Here is an 11385-nt window from a genome sequence, read left to right on the forward strand (position 1 = left end):
TTGCCCAGTTTAAATCAGTAACGTGTGTCTCTGTGGGTTATTTGCTGGTTATTGCTGCATGTGTGTTGGGTGAAGTCTTTATTCGAGTTCAGACTAGCATTGACGAGTTGGTGGTGGGACTCGGGGCTGTCCATACTGTTGGGAGAGAGGGGAAAGAGTGGCCTGATTCAGAGGTAGTGTCTGCCAATAAATGTCCCAGCTCTGACAGGCTCCGCCTGGTGTTTGGGATAGTGTCCACCCCAAGAGGGGAGGAGGCGGGTGAGACGTGGGCGGAGCGGATCTCTCAGTTGTTAGATGAGTGGCAGTGCTCAGCTGAGGGAGAGCGACAGGGATTGGTTGAAAGTTTGAGTAGGCGGGCTGGTGACGGTGTTAGAACTGTCAGGTTCACTTACACTGTAGTGACAGCTGCTGGTTATTTGAAAGAGGGGGAAAAGTTTTCAGTGTGTCTTCTCTGGCTAGGAGGGCAGCTAAATTGCTTGCAGTGCCAGGGGGATCATTTCAGGGGATCAGCCCCTCCCTCAGTTGTTCAGCTGATCAGAGAGCTGTTGGGAAACTTAGTGGAGGCCCAGTGGGGGAACGGCTTGGGGTCTCTGGGGGAGCATGTTCCCAGCAATGTACCAAGGAACTTCCGAAAGGAAAAGACCCTATTCCTGAAGGCTTAGAGGGACCACGCCCCAGGGTGTCATTACAGATAGAGGGAAGCAATGCTAAAGCCATCCTTGACCCCAGGGCACAGGTCAAGTTGTTGTACAGTTCATTTTCCAACCGATGTCTGAAGCATTTACCCTTGACAACTGCAAGGGCTCCGGAGATTTGGGATACCAGTGCCAGTAATTATCCAGAAGACGATGATTGGTTAGTGACCCTGGAGTTCATGGGGGCATTGTCTGGGCACTCAGCGTGCCGAGTTGCTTCTGAGGAGGTGTTGCAGCCTTGAGCTGGTACCGAATTTAAACGAGACCCAGCTGTGGTATGGCCTGGGGGAAGTAGCTGAGGGTGAGACCCTCTTAGTAGATGCTCCGAACTACCATGAGGGAGGGGAGTTGACTGCTGAAGACACGTCAGTGAGAGAGAGGTTGCGGCGACTGGACCCTGGCGCCGTGGAAGACATAGGCAGTGTGTGTGCGGATTATGCGGCGTGGTTTAATGTGCTGGCTCTGAGGAGTGGATGTTGCCAGATCCCGAGGAGTGCAGCTGATGAGGAGAAGACGGTCGTAATTAGTTCCCTAGGACTCTTCCGATCTGAAAATATGCCAAAGGGCATATCCGGAGCTGCTGCAACCTTCCCGCGGGGCATGAGGAAGACCATGGGGGAAGTGAAGGTGTGTGGAGTTTTGGCATATGTGGATGACGGCCTAGAGCTCGGATTCGCCTGGGGGGCTATGAGGCGAGGCAAGTGGCTAAGCCCAGGCGACAGAAGCAAAGTGTAAAATGTGGAGGAGTTTTTGGCCAGAGGAGTTTGGTGCAATGTGAGAAAAATGACCCGACATACCAGTTGAACTTCCTGGTGTTGGAACAGACGGTGGTGGACCTGGGGATGGAAACCCAGGTCTTCAATCGGAATGCGACACAGGGGAGAGAGGGGATTTGCACCGCTGAACTGAGCGCTCAGAAATGCAGGCTGGAGACAGAGTGCCGCTCTTGCAGGACGACCATTGCAGACTTGGAATTCACGCTCGTCAAAGTGGAGAAGGAGCAACGGTATTCCGAGCCAACACTGCGGTCATGTAATGATGAATTAATCCAGCGAGATGAAACAATGACCCACCTTTGAAGGGATCAGCAGAAACTCAAGAAATCAATCCAGAAAAGATTGGAAGACTTACAAGTTGGGGAAGATCAAGGGAGTGGTCTGACTAAGGCCAACAGAAAACCGACAGCCCAGGGTGGGGAGTTTGACTACACTCCCGAGGAGGTGAAGCAATGGAGGATAGATCTCGGAAAAGGGAGGCAGACGCTTGAAAGGAACCTGAAGATGACTATCGACAGTTTAAATGAAGTGGAAAAACTGAAATTTGACCTGGAAAACGTCATCAGGAAGAAAGAAATGGAGGCTGAACATCATTTAACTGCTGCTTTTCAGGTCAGGGTGGAAGAAGCTGGTGGGGTAACTGCGTCCCAGATTGAGATGGCCAAGAAGCGTGAGTCAGAACTGCTGAGGCTGTGGCGAGAGTTGGAGGAGTCCCAGAAGAAGCTGACATCTTGACTGCAGGAGGCTGAAGGGGTAGTCCTGGCTAAATGTTTCAGTTCGGAGAAACTCAAACAGCAGCTACCGATCAAGGGAATGAAGAAGAATACGGAATCGAAGGATGATGTGTTGGACATGTGGAGCATGCTGCCTTTTGCTAACTTCCTCGTGATTGAGGAAGAGACCTTTGGCCCTTCTCCCACTCAGTCAGGTGTAGTGGGGAGGGCTAGCTGTGGACAATCTGGGTTACAGCAGGACCAGGAAGGAAAAGAAGCGGGGCCCCGGACATGGGATAGGGGGCTCCGAGCTGTAATGGTGGCCTGAGTGAGAGAGGAGTTGGCCAGCAGACCCGAGGTATCCCCAGTAGTGTCCGAGCCTTCAGGGTTTAGGTGAGGGGGTACAGAGGTCTCGGAGGATTAGGAAGCTCCCAGATAGGTTGGTCTATGGAGCGCCCGCGGACGGGCAGAAGGTCCACTGCCTGGGGAGCAATGTCACTGTTTGTATCTGGATGGGTTTTTGTGTCTGCAGCACTGGTTGTGAGTTATTTAGAAGTCATGAGGACATGACTTTATTTGGTGGGGCTAGAGTGTAAGGGGGCTCCTTCTTTTATGTTACTGCGTAGGCTAATTAAAATGGTTTCTTTGTTATTTAACTGCTGAGAAAGTCCTCCCGCTAGCAGTTTGTTTGGATTATGTTTTTGATAAGAGGAGGGAAAACCCGATTGGCATAGATGTTATGCTTTCTGTGTGTCTGTAAGATATTGTGATGCAAAGGTTTTTGGGGAGAAGGCGGAAGAGAAGGACAGAGGATGGACAAGGTGCTGTGAGTCCGCTAACGGGGTCGGACCGCGAGCAGGAGTCCGAGGTCCAGGGTGTTCGGCGAGGAGAGGAGACGGAGACGGACTCGTATGGAGCGTCTGGTCAACCACCGTTTTTGGTCCCAGGCGGCAGGTCAAGGTGGTCCGAGGGGTCACAGGGTGAAGAAGGAGGGTCCTGAGCTCCAACTGTTTGTGCACGAAGAGATTGAACTTTGATAAGTGTGGCGCCTTTTATTTTTCTTTTATATTTTGTTCTCTATTAATTATATAGTTCCAGTAATATGTATAAACTGTAATTCATTTAATCGTATCTGGTGTATTTGTCTGTTATTTGGGTGGGGTGGGGTACATCACACAGCATCCACACAAACTAATTACCCAGTGTGGCGGGGCTGAGGGCTGTTTCCCTAGATGACAGCGAGCTGAGCGACCCTGAAGCTGGCCGGGGGGGCTACATTTATAAAGGACCTTTAATGTGCTTTCTATTCAGTTTTTTGATGTTGAATAAATGATTTGCTACGGATTTTTCTAATCATAAAGTTCCTCCACTTTTTTTTGTGAAAACCTACATCAGTGATCCTGATGCTCTCGGATGATTCCAGAGTTATTGAACATGTCGGCCAATGCACTGCTGGAGTTTTGGGAGCAAAATGCCATTGCTTGGTATGTGCAAGCCAAGGCCCAATTTGCACTGTGCGAAATCTCTGGTGCCAACACCAAATATTTCTATGTGGTAGTATCACCCAGCAGTTCCACGGCTGTGAGAGTGGTGAGTCTACTAGAACACCCGCCTAAACATGATAAATACCAGTCACTGAAAACTCACCTTTCACACACTTTTGGGCTGTCAGACTCTCAGCACCCTGAACAGCTGCTCTCCTTGACCGGCCTCAGCGATTTCAGAGCTAATGCTGTCTCTTCTGGGAAATCAGAAGTGTCCAGGATGGAATCCTGTCACAGTATGTGGACAGGCCAACTAGGAGGAATGCCATACTAGATCTAGTACTGGGTAATGAACCGGGTCAGGTCACAGATCTCTCAGGGGGTGAGCATCTGGGGGACAGTGACCACTGCTCCCTGGCCTTTAGCATTATCATGGAAAAGGACAGAATCGGAGAGGACAGGAAAATTTTTAATTGGGGAAGGGCAAATTATGAGGCTATAAGGCTAGAACTTGCGGGTGTGAATTGGGATGATGTTTTTTCCGGGAAATGTACTATGCACATGTAGTTGATGTTTGGAGATCTCTTGCAGTATGTTAGGGATAAATTTGTCCTGGTGAGGAGGGTGAAGAACGGTAGGGTGAAGGAACCATGGGTGACAAGTGAGGTGGAAAATCTAGACTGTTGGAAGAAGGCAGCATACATGAGGTTTAGGAAGCAAGGATCAGATGGGTCTATTGAGGAATATGGGGAAGCAAGAAAGGAGCTTAAGAAGGGGCCGAGAAGGGCAAGAAGGGGGCACGAGAAGGCCTTGGCGAGTAGGGTAAAGGAAAACCCCAAGGCATTCTTCAATTATGTGAAGAACAAAAGGATGACAGGAGTGAAGGTAGGACCGATTAGAGATAAAGGTGGGAAGATGTGCCTGGAGACTGTGGAAATGAGCGAGGTCCTCAGTGAATACTTCTCTTCGGTATTCACCAATGAGAGGGAACTTGATGATGGTGAGGACAATATGAGTGAGGTTGATGTTCTGGAGCATGTTGATATTAAGGGAGAGGAGGTGTTTGAGTTGTTAAAATACATTAGGACAGATAAGTCCCCGGGGCCTGACAGAATATTCCCCAGACTGCTCCATGAGGCAAGGGAAGAGATTGCTGAGCCTCTGGCTAGGATCTTTATGTCCTCGTTGCCCACGGGAATGGTACCGGAGGATTGGAGGGAGGTGAATGTTGTCCCCTTGTTCAAAAAAGGTAGTAGGGATAGTCTGGGTAATTATAGACCAGTGAGCCTTACATCTGTGGTTGGAAAGCTGTTGGAAAAGGTTCTTAGAGATAGGATCTATGGACACTTAGAGAATCATGGTCTGATCAGGGACAGTCAGCATAGTTTTGTGAAGGGCAGATCGTGTCTAACAAGCCTGATAAAGTTCTTTGAGGAGGAGACCAGGCATATAGATGAGGCTAGTGTAGTGGATGTGATCTGCATGGATTTTAGTAAGGCATTTGACAAGGTTCCACACGGTAGGCTTATTCAGAAAGTCAGAAGGCATGGGATCCAGGGAAGTTTAGCCAGGTGGATTTAGAATTCGCTTGCCTGCAGAAGGCAAAGGGTCATGGTGAAGGGAGTGCATTCAGATTGGAGGATTGTGACTAGTGGTGTCCCACAAGGATCTGCTCTGGGATCTCTACTTTTCGTGATTTTTATTAACGACCTGGATGTGGGGGTAGAGGGGTGGGTTAGCAAGTTTGCAGATGACACAAAGGTTGGTGGTGTTGTAGATAGTGTAGAGGATTGTCAAAGATTGCAGAGAGACATTGATAGGATGCAGAAGTGGGCTGAGAAGTAGCAGATGGAGTTCAACCTGGAGAAGTGTGAGGTGGTACACTTTGGAAGGACAAACTCCAAGACAGAGAACAAAGTAAATGGCAGGATACTTGGTAGTGTGGAGGAGCAGAGGGATCTGGGGGTACATGTCCACAGATCCCTGAAAGTCTCCTCACAGGTGGATAGGGTAGTTAAGAAAGCTTATGGGGTGTTAGCTTTCATAAGTTGAGGGATAGAGTTTAAGAGTCGCGATATAATGATGCAGCTCTATAAAACTCTGGTTAGGCCACACTTGGAGTACTGTGTCCAGTTCTGGACGCCTCAGTGTACAAAGGTTGTGGAAGCATTGGAAAGGGTACAGGGGTACAGAGGAGATTTACCAGGATGCTGCCTGGTTTAGAGAGTATGCATTATGATCAGAGATTCAGGGAGCTAGGGCTTTACTCTTTAGAGAGAAGGAGAAGTGATAGAGGTGTACAAGATAATAGGAGGAATAGATAGAGTGGATAGCCAGCGCCTCTTCCCCAGGGCACCACTGCTCAATACAAGAGGACATGGCTTTAAGGTAAGGGGTGGGAGGTTCAAGGGGGATATTAGAGGAAGGTTTTTTTACTCAGAGAGTGGTTGGTGCGTGGAATGCACTGCCTGAGTCAGTGGTGGAGGCAGATACACTCGTGAAGTTTAAGAGACTACTAGACAGGTATATGGAGGAATTTAAGGTGGGGGGTTATATGGGAGGTAGGGTTTGAGGGTCGGCACAGTCTTGTGGGCTGAAGGGCCTGTAATGTGCTGTACTATTCTATGTTCTATCACTATTCTTGATTTATTTTTAAAGAACTCTTCATGCAGCAAATACCTGGTCAAGTTTGCATAGCTCTCCGTAATGCATCCATGATGGACTGTGGGGAAATTGCTAAATAGGCTGATAGATGACACTGAGCCGGGCAACAGTGCATCATTACTCCTCCTCTGTCCACCTCAAATAAGCCCAGTCAGCAAGGCCCCGACATAAGGACACCTGCGGCTGTGAAACAGATGACACTGGGTCTGTGTTTTTCACCACGGTCGCTTTGGTACGAATGCTAGACAGTGCCAAAAGCATTGCAGCATCATCCGTGCCAGCATGGCAACTGACCAACGGTTTCAGGCTGACCGAACAGCAGTCGCAGGCCTGCGGTTGGCTGACATTAAGTCTGGGGAAGCTGGAGTTTCTCTCCTGTGTGATTTTCCAACCAATCACCCTTGCCCCATAGTGCTCACAAACTGGAGGCAGAGTATTTTTGACTCCTTAAATGGCCTCTCGTATCTGGGCTGGAGGGCCTCACAGAAACTGGTTGCACTAAAGCTTGTGTGGCATGGCCTTAGAAAGGACGTACATAACTGGGCTGAAGCCTGTGTGAAGCGGTAGTGGATAAAAATTATCCATCATGTCCAGGCGCCATTGGCATATTTTGAGGTCCTGAACTACAGTTTGACCATGTCAATGTGGACCTTGTTGGCCCTCTTCCCACCCCCCCACCGGTGGGTCCACGCACCTGTTTACCATGGTGAACTGACCACCAGGTGGCTAGAGGTCATCCCTCCAGCAACAATAATGACCGCAGACATGGTTCAGCACCCGATCTGATATTTCCTCTGACTGCGGTTTCCAATTCATATCAGATCGCCTGGGCTGCGATGGCCTGGAACCTCGGCATTAGGGTGGATCAAACCGTGGCGATAAAGCTGCAGTCCAATGGCCGATGCGTGTGTTTCACCGTGCCTTAAAGGCTGCTCTGAGGACTTCCCTGATAGATGCGTGTTGCCATGATTGTCCTCCGTGGGTCCTGCTGGGGCTCAGAAGAGCTCCACAAGAGGACCTTCAGTTGTCTACAGCTGAGTTGGTATACAGGTAGCCTCTCATCTGCACCCCATCCTTCTCAATAAATTCAATTTCTTTGTGCCTATTCCTACCTCCCATCATGGTGTGCAGCACTCTGGGGTTCCTGCGTTCCTACACCTCCTCCCTCAGTACCAGCCAGGCCCTAACCAGTCCTTCTGGGTGAGGCGACACTTCACCTGTGAGTCTGTTGGGGTCATTTACTGTGTTTGGTGCTCCCGATGTGGCCTCCTGTATACTGGTGAGACCAGACATAGATTGGGAGACTGCTTTGCCGAGCACCTACGCTCCATCTGCCAGAACAGCGGGGTCTCCCAGTGGCCACCCATTTTAATTCCACTTCCCATTCCCATTCCGTTATATCCACACATGGCCTCCTGAGCTGTTGTGATGAGGCCAGACTTGGGTTGGAGTAACAACACCTTGTACTCCATTTGCGTAGCCTCTAAGCTGATGGCAGAAATATCGATTTCTCAAACTTCCAGTCATGCCCCCCAGTCCCCTTTTCCCTCCCACTTCATCTCACCAAGCAATTTCCCAACTCTTTACGTTATCCCACCTCCTCCAGGTTTTACCTATCACCTGGTGGTTCTCACTCCTCTCCTCCCCACCTTTTAAATCTATTCCTCAGCCTTTTTTCTCCAGTCCTGCTGAAGCGTTTTGGCCTGAAACATCAACTGTAATTTTTTCCACAGATGTTGCCTGGTCTGCTGAGTTCTTCCAGCATTTTGTGTGTGTGTTGCCTCATCCCACCTCGTGTTTTTGTCCATCATGATGCACACCAACATCTGCTTAGGCCCATTTCGTGCTTTGGAACAGGAAAAAAAGATCTCTGTCATAGATGAGAGGGGAAAGCCTGAATGTGTTTTGTTGGATCGCCTTAAACCGGCCCACCAAGATCTGGAGGATTCAGCTACCTTGTTGCTGTCATCACAACTTGACGATGAGCATGTCAACACACCTCTGGGCGAGTCAGAGGCTCCTGCTGTTCCTCCACCCATGGAACATAGGACCCGAGCTGGAACGCTTGCTCAAGCTCTGAACAGGCTCACACTGGCAGTTTGTTAATTCTGGGGCTGGGCCTGTGTAGGAGGAACTGTCCAGAATTCAGAATCATTATCATTGGGTTGGGGTTCACTTTATTTGTGGAATTCTTTGCCACAGGCAGCTGTGGAGGCTAAATCTTTATGTACATTTTAGGCAGAGTTTGATAGATTCTTAATTGCTCAGGGCATGAAAGGATACAGTGAGAAAACAAGAGATTGGGGCTATCAGTCATGATGAAATGGTGGACCAGACTAGACAGGCCAAATGTTCTAATTCAGCTCCTACACCTTATGGTCTGACATAAGAAGGCAATTACATAAAAGACTCTTACTGTGTTTTGTGTTCAGTTTTTTTGGTATCCAATAAATCAGTTACTACAGTTTTTTCTAAACCTAACACTTATGCTGTTTTGTTTGTGAAAGCCTGCAGAACTGCATCAGGAACATTTGTGGTACTGAGGTTCTGCATTGGAAGATTGGATTATGGACTGTGGACTTTTTCAATCTTATGGCTTTTACATGCTGTGTTTTTGCCCTTTTTTTTTCCGTTAGCATATTTTGCCAGTTTTTTTTTTGTGCATGAGAATGGGCGGGTTCAAGACTGATTATCTTGTTATTGTTCTTTTTTTGTGTGGGAGCAGGGCGGGCTTGATTGTCTTTTGAACCACTTCCATGCTTTCCTTTGTTTAGTGGCTATCTGGAGAAAATGAATCTCAGAGTTGTATACTGCATACATACTTTGATAATAGATAATCCTTTCGATCATTTGATCTGAAAGTAGTTGTGCTGCTAATAGGAGTGAAGCTTGGATACACAAAGGGCTGTTGTTTCGTTTGCGAATGGGACAGCCATGCTAAAGAATCTCATTACATTAGGGAGGATTGCTACTGCATAAGCAGTTGGTTCCAGGGCAGAAAATTGTGCCACATAAGCCACTGGTTGACCTATTGAAGATATTTTTCCCTCCCCTTCACATGGAACTGGGGCTCATGAAAAATATTGTGAATGCAATGAACAAGGAATGTGAAAGATTTTGATATTTGAAACAGATGTTTCCCAAAATAACAGATGCCAAGATGAAAGAAGTTATTTTTGTTGGTCCACAAATCAAACAGGTCATCAATGACAGATAATTCAAAGAACTTCTTAATGGGACTGGAGAAAATCTCACGGAAGGCATTCAAGGATCCTGATTTTTTTCTTTGCAACTGCAAAATACCAAACTATGTGCAGCTGATTGACAACATGCTTCAAGCAAACAAAACCATGAAGTGCCACATGTCACTAAAGATTCATTTTCTGCAGTCCCATTTAGACTTCATCCCTGCAAATTCTGGCTCTGTCAGAGACAAGCATGGTGAAAGATTTCACCAGGATTTTGATATCATGCAGAAACATTATCAGGGTATCTGGAATCCATCAGTGCTAGCTAATCATTGTTAGACATTTAAGAGAGAAGCATCAGTCACTGATTGCAAACAAAAATAATCAATAACATTTTTAGCATAGTTGAACTATTGCAAGGTGTGAGCACTATTACACAATTATATACAATAAATGTTAAGTTCTTGTTTCTTCAAATTCCTACGTGATACAAGGAGGATGAAACTATATTTGTGTTCAGCTTCAAGCCATCTATCATAGGCAAAAGAAAATTCTGAGGAAACACCACTTTTGAAAACATTTCCTGTCTCGTGTTAGTACCCCACCCTGATCGTGGTTTGTAAAGTACATGAACAGCTGCAGTCCATCTGGTGAAAGTGTTCTCAATGTGGCTCAAGGAGGAATTCCTGGATTTAGACTAGATGACAAAATATATCCATATATTTTCAGTGGCCTATTTATTAGGTACAGGAGTGGAACCCTGTGTAGCCTTTGGTTGCTGTAGCCCATTCACTTCATAGTTCGACATGTGTGTTTAGAGATGTTCTTCCACACACCATTGTTAGAATGAGTGGTTATTTGAGTTACTGTCGCCTTCCTGCCAGCTTGAACTGGTCTGGCCATTCTCCTTTGACCTCTCTCATTAACAAGATTTTCACCCACAGAACTGCTTCTCACTTGATGTTTGTTGTTTTTCATACCATTCTTTGTAAACTCTAGAGACTATTGTGGATGAAAATCCAAGGAGATCAGTTTCTGAGATACTCAAATCACACAATCTGGCACTAACAAGCATTCCAAGGCTAAAGATCACATTTCTTGCCCATTCTGGTGTTTGGTTTGTACAACAGCTAAACCTCTTGACCATGTCTGCATGTGTTTATGCATTGGGTTGCTGCACATGATTGGCTGATTAGATATTTGCATTGATAAGCACCATTAATAAAGTGGCCACTCAGTGTATGTGAACAATGGCTTGGCGATTTCTGTGTTTCTTTTGCTGTCAGTTCTCAGTGTTGTGGCTGACATACTTGGGAGGCATTGTCAAGGTAGACTGGGGTGAGTCCATTTTATAGATAGTACACAGTTGGTGGTGAAAGGATTCAATATTTAAATTGGTGGAAAAGTGGTTTTCTGGGTGGTACCAAACTTCCTGAGTGCTGTTGCAGTGCTATTGAATTGGACAACTTGAGGTTATTCCATGTCACTCCTGATGTCAGCCTTCTGATGAAGAAAACCTTTGGAATATGAATTGAGGTATTTATGCACTGATATCCAGCTTCTGACCTGCTCTTGTCAAATCATTTATAACAAAACTTGACATTCTGCTAGCTGAGCAGGAAAATCCTGATAATTCAGCATTTGGTTGTGTTAATGTTTTCAGAATCCACTTGTTACTCCAGCTTGGGTCTGAAGCTCCCATTCACTAGCTTGTCCTCTAGTTCCTGTGCTCCCTATACCAAAACAAAGCTCTCGTTGCCATTGAACTTCTAACATACTGGAGCCCTGATTCCTGTTCCACTTATTGGACCCCGAGTTTCCCTGCTGCTTCGAACATTATCAGGGCCCTAAGTTCCAGGCTGAAA

The sequence above is a fragment of the Mobula birostris genome, chromosome 5 (assembly GCF_030028105.1).
Source record: "Mobula birostris isolate sMobBir1 chromosome 5, sMobBir1.hap1, whole genome shotgun sequence".
Lineage (NCBI taxonomy): Eukaryota > Metazoa > Chordata > Chondrichthyes > Myliobatiformes > Myliobatidae > Mobula > Mobula birostris.